Source organism: Crotalus tigris, unplaced genomic scaffold (genome assembly GCF_016545835.1).
Source record: "Crotalus tigris isolate CLP2741 ecotype Arizona unplaced genomic scaffold, ASM1654583v1 scf7180000024124.1850442, whole genome shotgun sequence".
NCBI classification, from domain to species: domain Eukaryota; kingdom Metazoa; phylum Chordata; class Lepidosauria; order Squamata; family Viperidae; genus Crotalus; species Crotalus tigris.
This window is the reverse complement of record NW_024100400.1, coordinates 1,027,809-1,051,711: the sequence shown is the minus strand read 5'-3', so window position 1 is coordinate 1,051,711 and position 23,903 is coordinate 1,027,809. Positions and strand designations below refer to the sequence as shown.

The 23,903-nt window shown below is 37.0% G+C and overlaps 1 protein-coding gene across 27 annotated transcripts in view; it reads right to left on the bottom strand.

Annotated features, from left to right (window-relative positions):
* ADGRL3 (adhesion G protein-coupled receptor L3) overlaps positions 1-23,903 on the bottom strand; it is a 638,839-nt gene that overhangs the window by 471,182 nt on the left and 143,754 nt on the right. For 25 of the 27 annotated variants that reach the window (XR_005554203.1, XM_039322771.1, XM_039322772.1 and 22 more), the window contains exon 2: positions 20,029-20,094. The gene's annotated coding sequence lies outside the window, so the exon portion shown is untranslated. Of the gene's footprint in view, positions 1-18,453; positions 18,546-20,028; positions 20,095-23,903 lie in introns of all 27 variants that reach the window. The other 2 variants (XM_039322760.1, XM_039322761.1) reach the window with 1 other exon arrangement.

Sequence of the window (23,903 nt, the reverse complement as noted above, 5' to 3'; positions counted from 1 at the left end):
AAGTTCATACAAAGTTACTCTGGAGAAAGTCTGTGTTCCATAAGTATCCTAGGCACATATGAACTTTGGGTGACATTTTATTCACCATTCATAAAGTGTTTTGTAGATTGTTGTGCTGGCAACAATCCTGTAGAACAGTCTCCTCTTTGTGACTAACGCAGATGTGTTTTAGACATCTTTTAAAAATTCAGGTTTTATGGTAGCTTTCCTTGTAATCAAACTGTACTTCTCTCTAATATATATTGTTTTTATTGATTGTTTTTATTCTCATCTTTATTCAGAGAATTTTGTAAATAATCCTTGTAAACAATATTGAGATTGTTTCTTAGCTGAAGTAATACATAAAATATTTTAAACAATGGTAGCAGTTATAGTAATAAATCAGTTGACTAAATCAATAAGTCAGTTGTATAATTATTAAATCAATAGTACATCAACTTAAATAATCTTTTAGCATTATCCTGAACATTATTAGGAGGCACCTGAAAAATCTGCAGAAGGTTTGCACAAAGTCAGATTTCCATTTCATATTTATGAATTAGTGATTATTGCAAGTCTGTTCTTTAAAAAGCAGTTTCTTCTATATCTCTTCTTAATGTTCTTACATAACACATTTTTGAGATTGGATTTCAAATTCATTACTAAGTCTCCTAAATGAAAATTCCCTTTAAGATTTTTTTTTTGTTATTCTGATTAGGAATTTTCTCACATTCATATTAGCCAAAATGATGTCAAATTCAAAATTTGTTTCCACAGATCATGTGCAGTTGCTAATGTAGTCCAGTCCATTAATGAACAACATTTTGGTTATTAAATTTAAAAATATATAATAGATCTTCAGCTGCCAAACAGAAGGTATCTAATTTGTCTAATTATTCACTGTAATATCTAATGAAACCATGTCTAAAACATTTCTTATTTTCGATTAGAGTTTCCTTTCCCAGTTTTAATAATTTTAGATAATATCTATTTTCAAGTTTTATAATTAAAGTATGGTAGGAGATCTCAGGGCAGAGCTGATTTTTATGTTTGCCAAATTTTAAATAGGCTACTAGTTAAGAGATAAGCTTTAATAGTCCCTGAATCCTTTTTGCTGCAGAACCAAATAGTATTTATAATATATATATGCTTAAAGTTAAGTTGCTCTGTCATTTTACCCATTATTTTAATACACTCATTATAATTGCTATGTAATAACAATATGCTATGTTATAATCATTGGATTAATAGGTTGATACATGAGTTTGGTAGCTACTCTAGCTTTCTGTCTATCCATTTCTTTTATTTTTATTACTTTCTCTAAAAATGAATTCATTTTAAAAGGAATGTTAAAATTATCTTTGGTTATCACATTCATTTTAGAAGCAAGAGTTCAGGCTCATCCAATTTTCAGTATTATTTTATCTCTCTCTCAAACATGGGGTATGATACATATTCTAAAATATTTTATCTCTGTAAGATTATGTTCTGTAAAGTAGATATTCCATATATTTTTTAACATTATTAAGTGGCTGGTTTTTCTGATATATACATTTCTTACATCTATGAAAGCAGTAGGAATATCACTGGAGAGGGTTAGTCAGATAGCTTTGCTTAATTTGTATCTTAAAAGGATTTTCCACTGAAGTATAAAGAAGAGGCACTTTGTAGTTTGGTCTATTACAAACACTAAAGAAATCCTGGAGCAGTGTCAGATAAATTCTTAAAGTTATTTTTTAAAAAAGAAATGATAGATAAATCCATGGTCACAGTGTCATGACAATGCAGCAGATGAGGGAAACCTCTGGGATTAATAAAAGTAGTTTTTGTTTACCACAGATCAAAAAACAGGCACAAGGATCCTCCTTTGATAAGGACTCCAGTAGTAAGGAATGTGCTAGAAAGACCAATTCATTAACAGGAGAAAATAAAGCCAATATGTAACTTCCAATGAACAGCAAACAAAAAAACAACCAGCAAGTATCTCAGGATAAAATTCTTAATCAAACCAGCATTGTCTTACCCCATCAAAAAAAATAAAAATAAAAATAAAAAGGATGGCTGTGCCCAATATTGCAAGCTATAAGAGAGACATTGCCCTGTTTTTTCTCCTCAACAACATTCTGCTTCTACTCATAGGTTTTATTCATTTATTTGTACATTTATTTATTCTATTTATATAGCCATTCATCTCACATACATGGACAAGTTAAGAGTATTAAAAATTAAAATAACCAAAATCCTAGAACTAAATAATAATCTGTAGAAGGGTATAATAAATCTCACTAACAACACAGTTATTTTGCAGGCTCCATGCAACCACTATATCAGATTCCCAGGATAACTGCCAAAATATTCTGTTCAGATAGGTCCTTCCAGATGACCAGTAAGATCAGGGCCATTCTAACCCTAAAGGGAAGATGTTCTGTGTTGGTCCTTGACTGTAATAAAGATTGAATTGAAAATTGGAATGGTTCCAGAGAGTGGATGCCATAGCAGAAAAGGGTCTGTTCCTGGGTCCCATTAGATGACATTCATTCATGGAAACATGTCTTTTCTGTTGGAATTGATAAGGCAGATAGTTATGATTTGGGAAGGAGGTCTCTCCAATAACCCAGCCAATGTATGGCTTTAGAGGTCATAACCAGAATCTTGAATTGAACTGAGAAGCAAACTGAAACCACTGCAGGATGTCAACAGCATTGCTTATTTCACTGGGAGAAGAGATGTATAGTTGGGTATCGTCGGCATACTGATGTTACCTTACGCCATAACTACAGATGACCTCACCCAGTGGCTTCATATAGATGTTACACAAAAGTGAATAGTGCCAATTCAATCTAGTGGGTAAGGCACCAGGTTAGAAAACAGGAGACTATTAATTCAAATCCTACCTTAGCTATGAAAGCCAGATGGGTCACCTTGGACCAGTCATTCTCTCTCAGCCCAACTTACCTCAGAGGGTTCTTGTTGTGGAGAAAATAGGAAGAGGAACATGTTAGCTGCCTTCAGTTGTTTGTAAAAAAATAAATAAATGTGGGATACAAATAAATACATGAAGTAAAATACATAAAATAAAATAGGGTCTGGGGGTATGACTATTTTTTCCTGTGTCTTCAGAATCTGTAATGAGAGCCAATTCTTGCTTATGGGGACTTGCTCTCCAAAAGCAGCATTATTCTGGAAGAGTGCTCTTATATAACTTTCATGAGGGGCTTGGAAACAAATATGTAACCCTTTCAGAATGACAGGTGTGAGGATAGCTACTGTATATAAATTAAATGCATATGTACATACATACATACATAAATGTATCTCAGACTCTTGATCAGACAGTCCAAGACTAAAAATCAAGGGAACTCTAGGGAAAAAACATCATTTCAAAAGCTGAAAAAACTGAGAGTGATCCTTTTCTATTAGTTAGCTTGAAGCATAGTATTCCTACGGGATGTCCAGTGAGCTTATTCAGATAAAGCTGGTACTTTTACAACCATCTGGGTATATTCCTCAGGGCCAAGGCATTAACAGATTGCAATATTACTCTGAATATAAGAAGGCCTTTTATTACAGGGCTTCTCACATTGTTAAGGTTAAGTATGACCTTCAAAATAATGATTTATGGCTAGTAAATGTATAATATTTATAAAGAACATCCAAACAATACTAAATCAGTTAGGGCTGCCCCCAAGGAATATCAGAGTAAATAGCAAGTTGTCCATTATAAATTTGTGACAATTGCCTGACACCCACTTCCCCCCAAATCTATTATATCCTTGGTAGTAGAGTCCATGGGACACACTTCCAGCATCTCAGCAAAAAGAGAAAATGTACAAATATCTCCCCCTTCTAATATTACCAACTTTTCTCCCAAACTGATATAACATAATTAGAAGTGAGGAGCCTGGCATTCACAGCAATTGCCTGCATATTCCTCTCTTCTTTCTGTACCCTATCCAGGCATATTTATTTAATTTACAGCTGAAGACCAAAAAGAAAGCAATTATATGCTACAAGCCAAGAAAACAAAATAAGAAATTAACATATTAAGATGACGATATTTAGTGACAAACATTAACTGAAAATCTAGCTAGACTATTCAGTCTAAGAATAATTCAAATCCAGCATCTAAAAGCAATTAAATTGATCAGAATTTGGTAACTTTCATAAAAATCACAATAGATTGCAATTTTAGGTCAATTTGGATTCCCAAGTATGGTATGTGGTGCAATACAAGAAAACCTACAGAATTGTCTTAGTGCCTCCATCCAAATATGGCCAGAGATATTTCAACTATGGGATATTGTTAGACTGCCTTCCAACTCACTGGAGAATAAAACATTAATCCTTATTAATCTTCCAGTGAGAAATGGAGAGATTATCTGAAAAGTAATTAGGCCTTCATAATAATGACTTTGAATGTGTCACTGGTAAGACCCAAATCAAAGTCCCCACCATGACTTTCCTCAATCCAAATGTTAGCAGGAACTGTGATGAGAATCTCCAGGAGATAAATTTATGGGCAAAGACAGATTCCCTTCTGAGAAATTAGCTTTAGTTAATATTTCAAATGTTCATTTAAATATCCACAAAAACATAGTCCAGTTTTAACTGAGTTGCTAAGTTGCTCCTATATTTTTTTTTTTAAATTCTAAAACTGTGCTTCATACAGAAAGAGATTCAGGATTTTAACTCAAAATAATTTGACTGCTACAAGAACAAAGTTATTGTAACCAGAAAATCTAACTAAAGCCCTGAAGCCTTCTGGGTAAAGGCTATCAGTTTTTTCAAGTATGAAAGAAAATACTTTCCTAAATATTTAAATACTTTAATCTGTTCAGTTTGAAATTTTCCAGTTTTGGTGGGAGTTGGCACACTGCTTAACAAATGAAACCACTTTCATTTAATTTTTAATCATGTCAACATATTACTAGAACCTGGAGGGTCTGCTGAAGATTGGTTTGTGTCTACATGTGAGAATGATGGTGCCATCAAAATGAAGTAGGACGGATATAGGATTATTCCCTGAAGTCAGAGCAGTGTTTCTCAACCTTGGCAGTTTGGAGATATAACTCCCAGAATTCCTCAGCCAGCATGCTAGAAATGTTGGAAGTCCATACGACGTCTTCAAGTTGCCAAGGTTGACAAATACTGGATTAGAAGATGAAATCCATGTTTTGAAAATGTCTTTTCTAATAGAAAAAATTTAGTAGACTATAGAAAAATTAAGTAACAGGAGAGTAAGTATAACACTTTCATTTCTAGTATTGGGCATAAAAACCTCCAATGGTTGCATGCTTGATCTGCATATAGGTGTTCTCATGCAGCAGCCGCATAGTCAGTTACTCAGTGATTTATGGGTGTAATTGCCAATTTCCTTCACTTAGGTTAGCAATGGTATGCTACTTATAGAAAAGGAAATTGGATAACCTCATTTCCTCCAGGACATGCATGGCCGTTTGTCTCATTTTTTGTCTTGAACTGCTATGGTAGGATTTGTTTTAAGAAATCTCTTAAAATATCTCCAAGGAACTTCAGACACATTCATCAGCTTCCTTATAGATGTTCCTTTGAACATGACAAAACCAGTGCTACAAATGTGCATTAGAGAAGATGCAGGTACTGCAGGATTACTTTCATTTTCTGTGACAAATAGTTTATTCTGTGAAGCTTTCTAAACTCATCAAAATGGGCTGTTGATTGAAATCCTTTTCTCCTATTTTAGACATAAAAAGTAACGTTGGCTCTTTTGGTCCATGGGAAAAATATGCTTAGTTATTGTTAGTTTGTATTACCTTAGCTACAGTTAGCTTATATTATTTTGATTATCCCACTCAAAGCTCCACATTTTATCTAGCCCCTTGTCTTGAGTGATTAAATCAGCATATTTTGTTATCTGTGTTGGCTAGCTGACTTGGTCTATTAGCAAGATTATTTATGGAAAAGTGCACTAAATTAATACCTAGTATTTGGCCTCAATATCAAAATCAGCTACTTTATGTTCAGGAATTAACTTGACCATTCCAAAATTTGGCAGGGATGATTCCCACCTTAGAAGCTAATGCTCCTCCAAGTTGTTTGTGTTTGTTTGTTTGCTGCCCATCTCATATCTAATGACTCTGAACAGCTTAGAACATAAAAGCATTAGAGCACTAAAAACATTAAAATCATCAATCATAGAAACACAGAGACAGAATCATTAACAAATAAAATCATTAACATCATGTCAAAGAGGAAGCTGAACACGGGGAGGGGAATGGGAGGTGGGATTAAGTTTTAATTAGTCAACCATCTCCAATAAGAAGCTCCCCCATTATGTCCTCAAGCCACTTGGAAGAAGCCAAGTCTTAAGGGTCTTATGAAATGTCAGAAGAATGGGAGCCAATCTCATCCCGGGGGGGGGGGTGTAACATGTTCCAAAGGGTAGGGGACAAAGCAGAGAAGGCTCTTCTCCTGGATCCTGCCAGCTGAAATTCTTTGGCTGAGAGGATTTGCAGTATGCCCTCTCTGCTGGTGCCAGTGGGGGTGGGCCAATCCCATTGACGTGAGACACTTCCTCAAGTTTCACCATGCTATACTTTTCTTTTCTTTTTTTGCATATAATTCCCTTCATCAGATATATGATACCTACAGTATTTTTTTGTGAGGAATATATACAATTATATAGCAAGATGGGAAACAGTGAACTCCCTCATATAATCATCATTCACAATTACAATCTTCGCATGTATCACCTTTTGCAGGTTTGCAAAGAAAAGGAAAACTATAGTAAAATTTTGATGTTTTACTTAGTAACTGCTTCGGTTAATGACTGGCATGCCAATGTCAATTGTGGTTGCTAAATAAGAACTGTCTATATCAATAATTCTTCATCAATATTGAATACAAACCTTGTTGCACTGGTAAATTTGTCTCTAATTCATTGGTAACAGGATTAAATATTTGAATGAATTCTAGCTGAACAATTTTGTAACCCAACTGCAAATTTTTTTCCAGGAAGGTAACCCACACATCATGGAGCATCCTGGGGAATTGAAATGATGCTGGATATTCCCTTTCTGGTATAACATTTGCTTCTATCTAATAAAATAATAATTATAATGTATTAAATTTATATGCTGCCCAATTCCCAGTGACTCCAAGTCTATTTATTCTTTTGGCTAAAGATAGATTAGTTTACTAAGCAGTGAGTCATTTCTGACAAATATAAACAGCATATTCTGGTCATTGGCTGGTTCTGCCATCTTTTGCATCAAAACATGGGATTTGGCCAAAGATGCCACCACTACTGTTTCTTGCCTGTGTAGATGAGCCACAGATATTTTGCAAAAATACTGTCAGAGCAGTTGAAATGACAGAGTCGGCTTCTGGATCTGTATACAATTGGTTTCTGTTGTGTTGCAATATGTGATGCCCTGTGATTGAATGAACAGCTGTTTTAGTTTTTGTTTAACTTTTGATTCCAATTTTTTTTCTATTTTTTAGTGTTTTTTCCTAGCTCAACAGTATGTTAAAAAGTAATTGAGTTAAAAATCTCAGGACTCTGTCTATTCATCAGCAGGATAACTCTCCAAAAACAGAAGAGAATGGGCTCAAATGTGTTGTGGTTGGATTTTGGAGAGAGACTGGTTAAGAAAATAATCCAGAGAAAGTATTTTCCCCAAGCATCTCTATGGGAGAGACAACTGGACAGTAATTCAGCATGCTGCCAACCACTCCACTGTTAAAGTGTACTTCCTCTTCCTCCCTTTTGTCATGTAATCTAGAGCAGGGCTTTTCAACCTTTTCACAGACTGTACCACCTTTAGGACATGACAATATTTGAGTACCACTAGTGGCTTAGCTAAGTGTCAAAAACTTGACAGATATCTTTTCATGGTTTCTACAAGTCCATTTTTCAAGACAAAAACGACCAGTCCATAATTAGAGATGACTCCCAGCACCTTCGTTTGCATTCCCAGGAGATTAGCAGCCTATTTTCCCCATTTTAATCCTTAGAACCTCCACTCTCCCCCCCCCCGAAAAGGCCACCAAAAGCCACATCCAATGGAGCCCTTTTGTCCCCCAAACAAAAAAAGATTTTCCCATCCCTCCTCAGCCTGATATCTAGGAACAAGGAAGCCCTCCCATTTGAAGCTTTCTAAACTTCCTTCATCCAGATGTGGAAAATAAACTGTAGCTGCCTTAATATTTACCCCAAACTAACTTAAATTCCAGAAATGTGGTTTTATAGCTGATCAGCTGTAGCTGCACGCACTGATCCTGGGCTCCTACCCAGCTCACTCGCTTGTGGTTCACCGGAAAACACGCTGCTTGCTAACTTAGCAGAAGCACCAGGATCAATGCCGGGCTCCAGCTGATAAAGCGCTTCTGGGCGTCTCAGTAGAAGCACTGATCAGCTGTAGCTGCGCGCACCAATCCTGGGGTCCTGCCCAATTCACTCGCTCGTGCTTCGCCGGAAAACACGCCGCTCGCTAAACAGGCCACTTGCTAACTCACCCTTCGCCCCAAAACACATGCTTGTTAAACAAGCTGCTCGCTAACTCACCCTTTGCCCAAAAACACAGTTTGCTAAACAGGCCACTCGCTAACTCACCCTTCACCTGAAAACACACTGCTTGCTAAACACGCCACTCGCTCACGTGCCCTTCCCCCGAAAACATGCCGCTTGCTAAACACACTGCTCGCTTGCTTGCTCGCGCTTCCCCCCAAATCACGCTGCTCCCTTTGTCTTTCCTCACTGCTTTGGTTAAGAAAAATCTCTTCTCTTCTCACTCTGTCCCTTTTATACTATCTTTTCTCTCTGCCCTCCTCCTTTTCTCTTCCGGAAGCTCCAATTACCATGATGCCACATGCGCCGATCCTGGGGATTCTGCCAAGCACTGCAACTCCAGCTGATCTCCTCCAGATCTTTGCAGCACTGCTTTAGCAGGTTCCCTCCCCCCCTACACTTGGCTAGGGCTCGCATACCACCAGCCAGGTGCTAAAGTACGCGTACCACCAGTTGAAAAGCCCTGATCTAGAACATGTTACCCACATTTTTGCTTCATAGTGCACTCATACAAAACACATAGAGTAGACACAAGATTAGGGGAGAGAAGAAACACACAATACACATAGGCCTCAATCCTGCTTAGACATACACAGACCTGGTAAACATATATACACCCACCCTAATTAAATTCCTGCACAAAGACATAGACACAAAAGGAGGTAACACTTAGCACTGTCCCTGATTAGATCTTCAAAGGCACACAAGCAACACATATGAATGTATTTACAAAGTGCATGTACAGAAATACATGCAAATAGACACTACATATCATTTCACTCAGAAAAAAACTCCATGCTTGATATAGCCACTGTTGGTAAAGGGCACTGGAAAAAATATAAAGCCTTGCTCTGCATGCTTTTTGCCTCTGGTTTTGTACTGCTTCATACTGCATTGTTGTATTTGTTTGTAAGACATCCAGAGAATTGAATTATGGGGCACATTACATAAATCCAATAAGAAAAACCAAATAAATAACATAGAATCCAAGATGTTAAATAATGAAATACTCTTTACTATCTACTATTAAAATCTGCAATGTTTATACCAACCAAGTATTATACTAGCTGTGTCTTTGTTTTATCGCAAAGCAGCTAGCTTCATCAAAAATTACAGAGTTCTACGATTATTTTTTCCCCTCTCTCCATTTATAAGAATTCCTCTGTTCAAGCTATTCTTATTCCCATGAGCAAGAAAGAGTACACTGAAGAAATAATAGCAATGGTAGAAAATAAAAGAAATAAGCAACTCCCTCTCTCCCTCCCACTTACATATAGTACATTTTCTAGTCTTTATTAATATATCTAATGGTGTTTTTATTCACCCTTAAAGAAAGTTCTAGGAAATATTCTCTTTAAAAACTATGTACTGTATATGTGTTTGTGTATACATGTACTATATATATAGATATTCTGAGAACATATCAGAATACTGGATATGCCTTGCCTCCTAGTTTGTGGGTTGTGAGCTGCAGCTTGCTAGGTAGTTTTTAGATTAGAAATACCAGTTTCCATGAGCATGCTTAGAGTAAAACCAGGCTTTGGTTACACTTGTGATATACGAAGCAATATGTGACAAAACTCTCTGGGGCTGTCCTTAGTATTAGCAAGGAATACTGCATATAGTATGGGTACAGCTAATACCAATAACCCATCTATATTTTTCTATCTTATTAAAAACATTATGGGAAAACCTTTATTAATTGAATCTGTGTTGGATGATGGAGGTATGCCCATCTGGCACTGTCCGTAGCATATGGAAGATTATGACTTGGGAAGTAGGAGGAGTAAGTGGTAGAAAGTATGAATTAACTAATGAATTGGAAGAAAAAATAATTATTTGGTATATGAGGACAATGAAAGAATCAGGAAGGAAGGAAGGAAGGAAGGAAGGAAGGAAGGAAGGAAGGAAGGAAGGAAGGAAGGAAGGAGGGAGGGAGGGAGGGAGGGAGGAAGGAAGCTGTTTTTTATTTAGAATGATGAAATGATTGGACATGAAAACGAAGTGAGGAAAAGTAGTATAGTCAAAGGTTATAAATGTTAGCATCCAAGAAAAATGATGAAAAAATGCTATAATAAATGCTATAAGAACATTGAAAAATAGTAATGCTGCAGGTGTAACTAGAGAATTATTAAAATATTGATGTATTTCACTAATGGAGGGGTTGTAATTCTGAAGACTAGATCTGTGCCCAACACACTCTTTGGGATTTTCTTTCTCTGTAGACATTAGTATAAGGGAATGGCCATTTCAGAAGAGGCTGGCAAATGCTGGAAACAATGTGTGTGGCATCTCTTGCAAATCCAGAAAACATAGCTGGGCATCCAGATGTAAAAGATAACAGAATAACAGAGTTGGAACGGACCTTGGAGGTCTTCTAGTCCAGCTCCCTGTTCAAGCAGGAAACCCTATACCACTTCAAACAAATGGTTATCCTATCTCTTCTTAAAAACCTCCAGTGTTGGAGCACCCACAACTTCTGGAGGCAAGTCGTTCCACTGATTAATTGTCCTAACTTTCAGAGAATTTCTCCTTAGTTCTAGGTTGCTTCTCTCCTTGATTAGTTTCCATCCATTGCTTCTTGTTCTGCCTTCTGTGCTTTGGAGAATAGGTTGACCTCCTCTTCTTTATGGCAACCCCTTAGATATTGAAACACTGCTATCATGTCACCCCTTAGTCCTTCTAGATGGCAGAACCATTCTTATCAAGACGTCAGATATAAGAATGTGCTCCTGTGGTAGCTTTAACCAGCCCTGTCATGGGGCTCTGATTAAACACATACATAGTCATCAGAAATCTGCCAAGACTTTTTCTTTCCTGTCTGAAGAGTGATAACTTTACTGAAGGGGGAGAGATATGTAAGTTCATTCATTTTAGGCAGCATGGCACCACAAATTTTGAGAAGCCCAGGCCCAGAGGGAGTCTTTAAAAACCAGAAGCACTTATAAAATTTCCAGAAGCAACAGAGACAATGGAAAAAGAGTAAAAGAGTAAAAGCCTCTTTTCAAGATAGTCCACAAGCAACAGCAAACCTCCTGCTTTCTCTGGCCAGTGGCCTGTAGCCTGCACAGGTTTTGCATTTCAAACCTGGCCTAGTTTGACTAGACATAATAATAATAATCAACTGAATTAAATTCAACATAGTCAAAGATGAGTGTCAACAACACGCAAGTGAGCAAGCAAAACATTTGTTTCTGGCTGTAGACTTGATAAAGATCAAGGAAGAGCTGAGAAGTCCTGATTCCTCATCAGTCTCTGGGAATGAAAGGGAGACCCTCACTTCATCACACTTGTCATCTTTTATTTATATTTTTATTGACTTTATTACAATTTTATTGCTGTATATTGGATGGCATGCAAGTTTAATGAATTATCATCATCACCATCATCATCATCAATTGTCTTCCCTGTCACTCACTGCTCTCAAAAGATGCTTGGTCTGACTTTGAATTTCCAACTGTCACTCTGCCAAAAAAAAAATACACAAAGCAAGTGCAAAGTTTCTTCTCTAACCTCCCATAACAATAACAACAACAACAAAACAGGACATGTTCCATATCATCAGAATGCAAAATTATTCTTCTCAGCCTAGAATTGTAATTGCCAATGCTGTATTTTACTAATTTTACTCTCACCAGTCCTAATTCTCACCCTATGAAACCTAGCCAAAGCAACATGGATGAAACCTTTTCCAGCTCTTTTATTGGTCAAAGCTGGAGGATTCTCTGTTTAAAAAATAAAGACTGGAGCCAAACATGAATTAAAAAACAATTAAATGAACTGATTCATCCAGAAAAATCAAAATAGCCACTCAAAACAAGAATTTCGCTTTGGTTAGGACAGATTCATGTTGTCTTAACCGTTATGCGAAATTCTTGGAATATGAGCATTTTGTTCTAAAGTGAGAATGTTGAATATGATTTTTCCTAGCTACATAATTTCCAGGCTCAGAATGCACCAAATTATACGGTGATCCTGAAAGCATGATTCTCTATTTCTTCACTTGCCCAAAGGTTTTAGATTTTAGCATTTAAAATTTCTTGTTTTAAGCATGGGTAGCAATCTCTCAGAATTCATGCAAACTGAGCCAATCCCCCAAACAACAAAATGTTTAACTAAGGGAGAATCTGCTCTTAACTAGAAAATGACATAGATGCCAATTCTGCCAAACTCCTAAAGAAACAGATGGCTTTTGCAATTCACCCAGCCATGTTAACATGCCTGGTATATTCAAATATGCCAGAAGCCTGTATTATTGCCAGTGATCTATGCATGGGCCTATCCTTGGGGGAACAGGAGAGACAGTTGCCTCTTTGATGAGCCATAATTCCCTGATTCCTAGTTTCATAAAAAAAAAATGGAGCTATTCTATAGTAGCTGAATATATACAGTAGTAGTATCTCTTTTTAGTAACTGAGTTCTGGGGGGGAAACATTTAACTTTTCCATCAGTTTTTGTAAAAAAAAAGTTTTTTTTTCTGTTTTTCAATGTTTTTTGCCAATAACTAAATAGTACTTCTTATTTAGTACAGACAATAATGGATATACATACCATCTGGAGAACCAAATTCACAATTCTTTTTTTTTTTTAACTTTCCCTGCTGGAAATGATTACGGTTTCATGAAACACAGTTCAGAAATCAAAATTTTGATGCAGCTGTGATTGGGCATTAGGATGTCTATCCTAAAAAATAATGTAAAAGAAAAAAATGTATAATGTTTTTAACTGAACTGTTACTTAAATATGGGATTTCTTCTATGTTTCTTTATTTCAATGTATATAAATCATCAGATTACTGTTATGCCCAGACTGAAAAATTTGGGCACTAGCAAAACTGGGAATTATTCCAGTCCTATCATTCTTGTCCAGATTTCTGGTGATTTATTGCAGGTAGTCCTCCACTTCAACTGAGCCCAACATTTTTGTTGCTAAGCAAGACAGTTGTTAAGTGAGTTGTGCCCCATTTTATGACCTTTTTGCCACAGTTGTTAAGTAAATCACTGCAATTGTTAATTGGATCATGAGGTCATTAAGCAAATTTGGCTTCCACCATTGACTTTGCTTGTTGGAAGCTGGCTGGGAAGGTTACAAATGGTGATCACATGACCCTGGGACAATGCAACCATCATAAATACATGCCAGTTGCCAAGTGGTCCAATTTTGCTCACGTGACCCTGGGGATGCTGTAATGTTCATAAGTGTGAAAACCAGTCATAAGTCACTTTTTTCAGTGCTGTTCTAATTTTGAATGGTCATTGAATGCATAGTTGTAAGTCAAGGACTACTTGTATTTACTTCTAGGGAAGTGAAAGTGGGGTGGAGCTTTTCTTTTTTTACAGACCTGCAAAAGTTGTAAATGTGAGGGTTGGTTGCAAAGTTACATTTTCATCACCATCGTAACTGCAGATGATCGCTAAAGAAGGCAGTTGCTAAAAGAAATCTATCTGTATATTTAAAGACAACATCCAGACTGGTTGTTGGTTAGGACAGGCATTAGCTAATAGAAATTTTACTACAACTTTTTCCTTTGGGCTTAGTGGTTTGTAAGAAGTAGGTAAGAATCAGGAAGTGGTGCTGGAAGTGGAAAATAGGAAACACCTGGATGGAAGGGAAAAAAATGGCAGTCAGCAACAACAGAACAAGAAAGAGTATATCGCCTCTGAAAATCCCAGCCAATCATGCTCCGTGCCAGCTGGGAAAGAAGCCATTTCAAGCCAGTCATTTATGGCATGGAAGATTACATGGAGCAAAGAAGACCTAGCTGGAACTTATTAAGAGGATGCTTCCAGAAAGGGCTCACCACACACAGTGAGAGAAGACTATAATTTTTTTATTATACTTTGCAACCAAGACTAGCATTAGATATAACCTATTTTGATCTAATGGCTTGTTTTTGCTTCTCTGATTTTGCCCAGCTATGTGGGGTTTAATGGTTATCACTTATAAAAGTTATCACAATGGGATCAATCAGGAACCGTCTTGCCAAAATTAAATCTGCTCATCCAAGTGAAACATCTCAAGAGGATCTGCTGGGTTTCTCCTCAGGGAAAGTACACAGAGTGTGGGCAGGTGGCAAGCCCTTCTTAGTACTTATCTCCCCTGCTTTGAAACACATTTTCCCCAGGGGAAGATCTGCCTCCTCCCTCCTTACATTTCACAAGATGGTTATAAAATAGCATTTTTCCATAATGCCTTGTCCCACATTAATTATGGATGTCTCCATCCTTACTGCAAAAAAAAATTCAGCATAGATTCCATTGCTACTCTATAAAATGCCCACCCACCATTTCTCTAAAACACAGGAAAGTTCTTTAACTCATTACTAGACCTTCGCCTGCAGAATATCCCAGATTGAATTTCTGACTCTTGAGGTATAATTTGGAAAAATTTTGAGCCTAAGTATACAATTCTATTGACATAAAAAATTCCTGGATTGTCCTTAATTCAGTGCTTGACTCCAATAAGCACACGTAGTAGTAAACTAAGTCAATGCCATACAATCATTAAGACAAAGGCAATGCATTCAACGAGGCACTCTGCATTGCTCGAACAATCTTCTCGAACATGCCTATAATAGACAGAAGAAAAGTTTTTGGGTATGCCTTTGCATATGAAGATGCTTCTTCAAGTGCTCTATCTATGAACAAATGCCTCTTCTGGATACTAAATATGCAACATGTAGTGAAGCAACTCAGCCAGTCACTTTGCTCTTCAGAGGCTTCTTAGAAGCAGCATCCAAAGAGTTCTTTGTTTGAAGTATCATTGAAGCAAAGCACTCCTTTGAAGCTTTGCACAGCCCTACAGGCTTCATGCTGAAAACCACAGATTTACTGTTTTTAACTCCATAAAAAACTATTGTTGCTGTATCTATAATGATTCAGTTGCAATGTATATTTCTATGGTGTTAATAGCCAAAGTTGGATTCCTAGAAACACAGGATAGTCACATATATTTCCATTAAAACCAGGGCTCTCAAAGCCACAAGTGCTGCATGAAGCCAAGCTTAGTAGCCTGAAGGCAGAGACACTGAAGCCTTTTCATATATTGGTGCAGAAGCTGATCAAGAAAGAAATAGAAAAATTTCACAATTGCTATTAAACAAATTTATTACATGAATTATTTAAAAAAACTATTGTCAAGCAGCTATTTATGAAACAATAGCCATTTATTTTGCCCATTTAGTTGGCACCATTTTTCATGAAGCAAAGCATCAATATTTTGTTACTGAATTAATATGCAATATTTTTTGAGATCATATCTAGGATGATATAATATAGGAAACTAATTCTACTAAGAGTGCCCACGCCTGTTTCTGTTTTCTTCTGTTTTCTAAGCAAAAAGATCTTTCGATTCCTTTAGTGTTTTGTTCGTCTACTTTCCATTCTCTTTTCTTGGTTTGCAAACTCCTTCCTTTTTTTCCCTTTGCCTAACAGAGAGACTTATGGTTGGTTGCTCACTCATTGATGCTCCGATTCTTTGTTGGTAGAAGAACAGCACTGCATCGTGGCTGCTTCTGAATCTCTTCTCCTTGACTGCTTCCTCGTTCCTTCTTTTAGGCAGCCTCTCAGCCTATCTTCCCTAGCTGGATTCCTTGTTAGGGCCAGCACCATCTCAGAAACAGAGCCTGCCTCAGATTGCGAAAGTGGCAAGAGTTCCAGGAAAGTGACATGCTCATTGGAAAAGTTTAGCCCATCTATCCAAATCCTGCTATTGTTGGGAGATTGGCTGCGACAGGCCAAAGCTTGAAGCCAGTTCTTTTTCTGGAGAGCTTTCAATAGCCCAACCTTTATATCTACACGTTCTCGGAGACCTGGCCTTGCTGAGAAGCACCTGCATATTTTTATAATTTGATCATGATAACAGAATAACAGAGTTAGAAGGGACCTTGGAGGTCTTCTAGTCCAGCCCCTTGCACAAGCATTAGACCCTATACCATTCTGGACAAGTAGTTGTCCAATCTCTTCTTAAAAATCTCCAATGATTGAGCACCCACAACTTCTGGAGGCAAGTTGTTCCACTGCTTAATTGTTCTCTCAAGAAATTTCTCTGTAGTTCTAGGTTGCTTCTCTCCATGATTAGTTTCCATCCATTGCTTCTTGTCCTGCCTGCTGGTCCTTTGGAAAATAGGATAACCCCTTCTTCATGAGAGCCCCTCAGATATTGGAACACTGCTATCATGTCACTCCTAGTTCTTCTTTTCACTAGACTAGATATACCTAATTCCTGCAACCATTCTTCATGTGTTGCTCTTCTCTGCACTCTTTCCAGAGGCTCAACAGCTTTTTTATACTGTGGTGACCAAAACAGGATGCAATGTTCCAAGTATGGCCCTCTCTCTCTTTCTCTCTTGATAGATAGATAGATAGATAGATAGATAGATAGATAGATAGATAGATAGACAGATAGATACATAGATGCCTCCGTCAGAGCCTGACTCTGAGGATAACATGGAGTTCCCTGTTGAGGCCCAGGAGGGGGTATCTGTGGGCTTCGGAGGACTGTGGGGAGGAACAGGCTGAAGCAGGCCAGGGCCCTTCAAGTTTGGGACAGGGAAGGCAGAGCTCAGGCGAGGAGCAAGGCCCCTCCCCACCAGATCCCAGAGCAAGGACAGCAGAGAGGAGGAAGGAACAATGGAGGCAGGCTCACTTGCTCGGGAGGAGAGCGTCACGCCCCACTCCACAAGACACACCTGGGGAGTAGGTATTTAAGGAGACGCTGTGGGGTGGGGCATTTGCCGGGAACAAACGTGAACACTTATGATGTGAGCTCTTGTAACTGGACTCTTTGTATTTTGGATCAAGTTTGTTTCCTGCTGAGTTCTCCTTGCTGTCATCAGTTTTGCATTTTGCAGGTTACAGGCAAGCTGGGCATTGAAAAAATCATACTTTGTTTCTTATCTGTTTTACTTTAAAGAACTGTTTAAATCCGTGGACTGTTTTATTGAACTTGTGCCAGCATATGTGGGGGCTGTTGGGTGAATGTTGACCAGCTAATTGCTTTGCCTCCGTTCGGGACCCTGGGTCATCACAGATAGATAGCTGTTCTGGTATTCCGGTTTGTAATATCAAACAAATAATGGGCAAGTGCAACAATTTTCATTGGTCTCAATTAAAGAAAGATATGCCTAACTGAAATCACTTTGAAGAATTGCTTAAAGAATTATTTGCCCTTTCAAAATCCACTGAATTTGGTGTATTACATGAAAGCCTACAATACCTTGAAGTGCAAATAAGTGATTTCTACCAGGAAGACCAGAATTTATCTTGGAGAATCACAGCAGTCAAATGGCATGTATTATTAAGCCAAGGATTAGTATATATCATGTACACTCAAGTTTTCATTGATGCCACTGATGTCTTAAAGACTGGGTTTTGTAGAAACAAAAAAAATGTCTAATTAAACAGCATCCAACAGCTCTATGTCCTTCTAAGCAAATATCTAAAAGTCATACTATTTGTTTCGGCCTCAAACATCTATTTCTCATAACAATCTATTTCTGATTTGAAAAAAATCTAAGATGTTGACTATCATTCTTTTTGCTTTAAGATATAGACCACTTTCCTTTTTTACCAATTTTAATGACTGGATTTTGGCCCTCCAGATGTTTCTAGCATGGGAAAAAAAATCTATTCAATAATGCTTCCATTATTTTGCGATTTATATTTAAATCTTGGAAGGCTTTAAAAAAATTTTTTTGTTTTCTCATAGTTAATAAACAGATAATTATATATGCAATAGAAGGCAATTGGTCTTAATGCTCTTCTCAATCCAAGAGGCAAAGTTGAGGTAATAGCTAAATAGCAGGTGATTTTCCAGACTTCTGCATTTTTCCACCATATCATTCATATAAAATACTGAATAGCAATGGGCTAAAATACTGCCTTGTTAAACACTCTTGGAAGTCGGCACCATAGCAGAGAGCTGACCTTGGTTGTCAATCTGATTTGAACATAGATGTTATCACGCAACGTTTTAATAAGAGCCAGCAGCAATCTCCAATTTGTTCTTCAGTTGTTGTCTAGAAACAAAATCAAAAGCTGTTTTGAAGTCAATCAATGCCACACACAGAGCTCCTCTGGGAACTGATAGATATTTTTGATATGTTGTAAAACCAAGCACAACTCCACGGTATTCCACTATTCATTTTTTTAAATATTCTAAAGCTAAAAAAATATAGTAGTGCTCTTGAGTTAATTTCATGAAAATTGGTTCATATGAATTTAACACCCACAGACTGAATCAGGTGCAGATTGTTTGGATCTTGCTAGGAAATAGCAGTTCAGAAGTTAGCTACATTAATTACTTGCTAATAATTAGCAACTCCACTTCTGTCATGGCCCAGGATTCAGACTTTGATTCTGAAGAAGCTGCTCCACTTGAACCTGTGGAATATCAACCTTAGGGGGCACCAAGTCAAGAATTACTTGAGGCTGCTCAAACACAGGTATCATCAAAAAAGCTGCAGCAATCAGATGATGAGGCACGGATACCAAGCCCTTGGAGTAGAGAGAGTAGAGAGTAGAGAGCAGATTGAAGACACACAATGAGGGTCCTTGCCAAGCAGGAGAATAACTAACCTAATTAAAGTTAGCTGGCTGCAGCTGATTTAAGACATACTCCTGACTCATGTTCCTCTGCTGGAAACAACTCTTGATCTCCTGCTCTGGCTTGTTGTTTCTATTCTGCTTGTGATACCTGAAACCCTGATCTTTGGACTGACTGACTTGAATTCCTGAATTTTGGAATAGATCTGACTTCTCTTCTGTGATGTCCCTACTGAAAGTGATACTATGCAAGCAAATGTTCTTCCCCAGAGACTGTTTTGATTTACATTTCTTTCCTCATCTGTTATTATCTACTCAGCCTTGTGAAAATTGCTATTTTCATCTAGCAACTGAATGTATATGAGTTTGAAACCTAAAATAGGACAGCCTCAAAAAACATGAACATAAATTCTACACTTAGATACCACAAAATGGACAACATTGGAATCAATCAGAAAATAGATAATGGAGAAGTTCAATCCAATCAGCCAGGACCAGGCACACATTGTGTAATAAATCATGATATATTGCTGTCAAATCCATAGGCTAAGTATAGAAAATTTTAACAGCAGCGGGTTGTGCAATGCAAAACAAATAAGTGCAATGAACGAAGCACTTCCTCAAAGCTATTTTGCAAAGCAAAACAGTCACATTGCTTATAAGAACAAAGATAAATGAACATAATGCTTCACTTTGCTTTGCTTCATGGCCCTCACAGCTTCTGCTGTAGCACCTCCCAAATCATGTATCCTTTGAACTGCTCACCAACAGATCTATCAAGAAATGTATATAATACATAGCGCACCTCCTCTATACTGCAGGTGCAGAGGTTGCCTATAAATTCTCAATGTAGAGTAAAATTTGATTAAATTTATGCCATTCCAAAACATTTTGCAGTACTAGTAGCTACTGTGTATATTTTAGTTAAATCCAACTATAATATATAATGTAATTTACCTGTATTAGTTCTTTAGCTGCTCGAAATCCATATATCTTTTTTGTTGAGTATAAAATTCAGCATTTCTGAAGGAAAAGGAGAAAAGAAGAAATTATGCTTACATACAAGGGAGTCCAATAAATTCTCACAATTATAGACAAGCCTTCAACCTTGAATATAGAACACTTGAAACAATTATTCCCAGTGTACTCACACTGTTTATCTTTAAAGCTTTATGCAGCAATTTTATTTCAGAATTGTTTTTCTTAGAGACTTACATACACCATAATAGGATGTATTATGAAATCTATGTCTTTCCACATAAAATTCAGAATGGGTAAAATAAATCAGGCTTACCAACTAAATGGCTAGATGGTTATGATGTAAAAAATAACTCTGAACCAAATCTACTATTTGTTATGAATATTTGCTGAAACTGATGCCATTAATTGAAAAGCTATATAAAAAAATCCAATTATTTATTTTGTACAACAGTCAAATTAGCAAAATGTACTGTTCCAAAGTTATACAGAAAGTCAACAGTAAACTTAAAAAACAAAATATGTTCACCTATTTGTTCTGGACATCTCTAATGACCTCTCATCTGCAATATACCCATGAAAGTTAATATTTAAGCTCAGTCAGACCAACCATATCATCAAATGGGATGGGTGAAATGATCTGCAAAATTGCCCTTTTGCTTCCAGATAACTGTCATATCTGGCAAAGCAGATGAACTGTACATTCCTGTGTTTTCCAAGAAACTTTAGTACACTAATGGAATGTAAGAATAGAACAGTCTAGTACATGCTCCATATGCCTCTAGGATTAAGAAATGGAAGACAGGAAGAACATCTTGCAGCACTGTAGGACTGCTGGAGTGTTAAAGGCAAATATTGTAAAATACATCTTTCCTTTGTTTAACCTCCTTTATTGTCCTCCAACAGTTCTTATTTTTTTAAAAAATAGCTGTTTCATAACTTAATTGTAGTTCTTAATAGGTTTCTCACATTATCAAAGTTCTTTCATGGGGACTAAATTAAATATGTCATACAATATTTCTTTAAATGAACCACTATTTCAAAAGCAAAAACCAAATTCAGAAGAGAAGTATTAATCTTTTAGCCCACAGTAGTAATGTTTTGGAAATATTCCAAACCACATTCGTTTGATTTTATTTAAAAAAACCCAGGTTAATAATATAAATATTGGGGCCATTTTGACCTAGTCAGGAAGAATTTTATGAAAAAGAAACACACTCTGCCCATGTTATACCCCTCTGACTTGCCATGTTACTATTAACATACTACATGAGGCTGGACTGGTATAAGATAAGAAGTTAGATATAAAAACCCAACTAGACTTTTCAGAATACACCCAGTTGTTCCCCAATTGCTGACATTTAGAGGCATTTAATCCTGAAAGAAAGCAAAGCTGGAAGAAGTTCTGATGGAGTGATTTAATTGGAAGCTGATTTATTCAAATACCATCAAAATAGATATGAACAAAGCAGGTTCCCTCTTTCTCCATTTCTAAAAGAGAAACAAAACAGCTGCACTCTTTTGCTTTGTTTCTGAGGTTTCTTTCAGCAATTTCTGCAGCACTGCACTGACATTTATGAACGGCAATTCTCACAAATCTTTGTTCCATTCTCCTGAAAAAGAAAAAGGTTATAGCAGTTGGGGTCTTCCTCATGCAAAAATATGGATAAATGGAGCTCTGTTTTTCTAAATCTTACTCTGGATCCAAGAACTGCATTTATTTTTATTTATTGTGCCTTCAAGTCAGTGCTGACTTTTGACGACTGCCTGGACAAGTCTCTGCCGTTTTCTTGCCAGGATTTTGCAGAAGTGGTTTTCTTTTGCCTGTTTCCTAAGGTTGAGAGAAGGACACTGGCTTTGTGCCTAAAGCAGACTAGAACTCACAGCCTCCCAGTTTCTAGCTTGGTACCTTATCCACTACACCAACTGGCTCTCTGTGAACTGCATAGATTACCTTAAAAGGACTACAGTCAAATGAGCCATTTATAGATTGATAATTGATTTCATTTATTTCAGCTTTCAATAGAGATTAGGAGAACAACCTAAGGAGAACAGCCTAACAACCATAGCAGACATGGCGATGTTATTTTTATGATCTGTCTATCTCTTATCTCTAATAGACAACCTGCAATCTATTGGAACATTGTTTCAAGAATATTTTCTTACCTAAACAGAGAAACAGAATAACCAAGGACAAAAAGCAGCGGGAGCAAGAGTGATCCAGTTTGGGTCCAACACCAGGATTTAACTTCTCTCTACCAGAATTGTAGAGAAGAGAGAAGTACAGAGGTAGAGAGAAGTTCCCTGAGGATGGGCTCCAACATGAATCCAAAAGCTTGGAAGACTAAACCTCTGGTCCTAGTGACCGACCAAGATGAGATCCTGCAACATTATCCTGGGACACGTATTTTTGCTTTCATTCGTGGATCAAGAATGACTTCTGATTTTCTGTCAGTGTGATGGCAGCTCAGTGCTCTCCAGCAGCTAACGGTGGGACTGAAGGGGTAGACTAGAACTGGATTATTTGGTCTTCAGTGGCCATCGGAGTTACGTAAACTTCAGGTTAACCTGAATAGATGGGGGGATGTCAAATTTCTCTTTCTCCCCTCTTATATTAAAGCAAGCCATGTAAGAGGGAAGAAAGAGAATCACTGCCAAGCTTTCAAAATTGGGTTATTACTGTATAGCCTACAATGATAAGGCAGAGTTCCAGTATTTATGTGGCATCAATTTCCTCATCTGATCTACCCCAAAATGTAGTTATAATATTTGTGATATTGGGAATATCAAGGTTCCCAATACTATAGATAATTCTTACCACACTTAGCTAAACTGCTAGGATTCTATTTCAGAAGGGAACTGTGGCAACGAGATACAAATCCTTAACATAACTCTACTATTACATTTGCAAATGCCTGGTGTGACCTTGATCACCTGATCCTTTGGGAAAATATACAGAAAAGGTAGAAGTCAGCTCAGAGTAGAGATCTGTCTCTTTTTTTAAAAAATAATTTCATTAAAGTTTACAAGTACAAAGATAATTAAACTAATACAAACTAAAGAAAATATAAAGAGTAAATTTAAGAAAAAGAAGAATGCAAAGAGATAGGAAAAGAAAAGAGAAAAAAGAAGATATATAAAAGATGACTCCCTCTCCTTTCATAAACAATTCCATATATAAAAACAATTTCAATGACTTAACACTTTGTCTAGTATTTTATTAAAAAGTCTCTTCTTCCCATATTTCATCCCTTCTCAATTACCAAACTGTAAAAACTCATAATTCACTGGACTGAAGAATCTCCAAAGTAAGTGTACTGCAGCATTCGGCAAAAGATGCTTCACTAAGAATTGTCAATGTACAGAGCCATAGGACTTTGTGAGTGAGAAAGGCGATGCCAGTTTTCTTTCACGATGTTATGAAATGGTCCTTCTGAACAAGTAACCAGTCGTACACTTTGTGTAGAGCAAATAAAGCATCAGAACCTTGCACGGGAAATAAAGAGTTTAGTTTCTGTCAGTATTTTCAGGGGGGGGGGTAGTTCTAAAAAACTTAAGCTACAATAAGAGTTACACATAATTGTTTCTATTTCAAGATATAGACTTTTGTCAACTGAACATTATAAAAACATTAAGGACAAAGATAAATAAATACTTTAAAATAATAGTTCATTTCCCTAAACTTAGAATTACTTGGAGCTCTTCCAGTGCTGCATTGCCCTTAGCGATTCTTGCTCTAATTCCACCTCTTCTTTCTTCAAAGGCTTAACTGCTTTTAAGGGGTGCTTTTGTGGATACACAAAAAATTTAAAAGCTTGTTCTGACAGTTTTCCCTTTGGGTTCACCTCAAAACA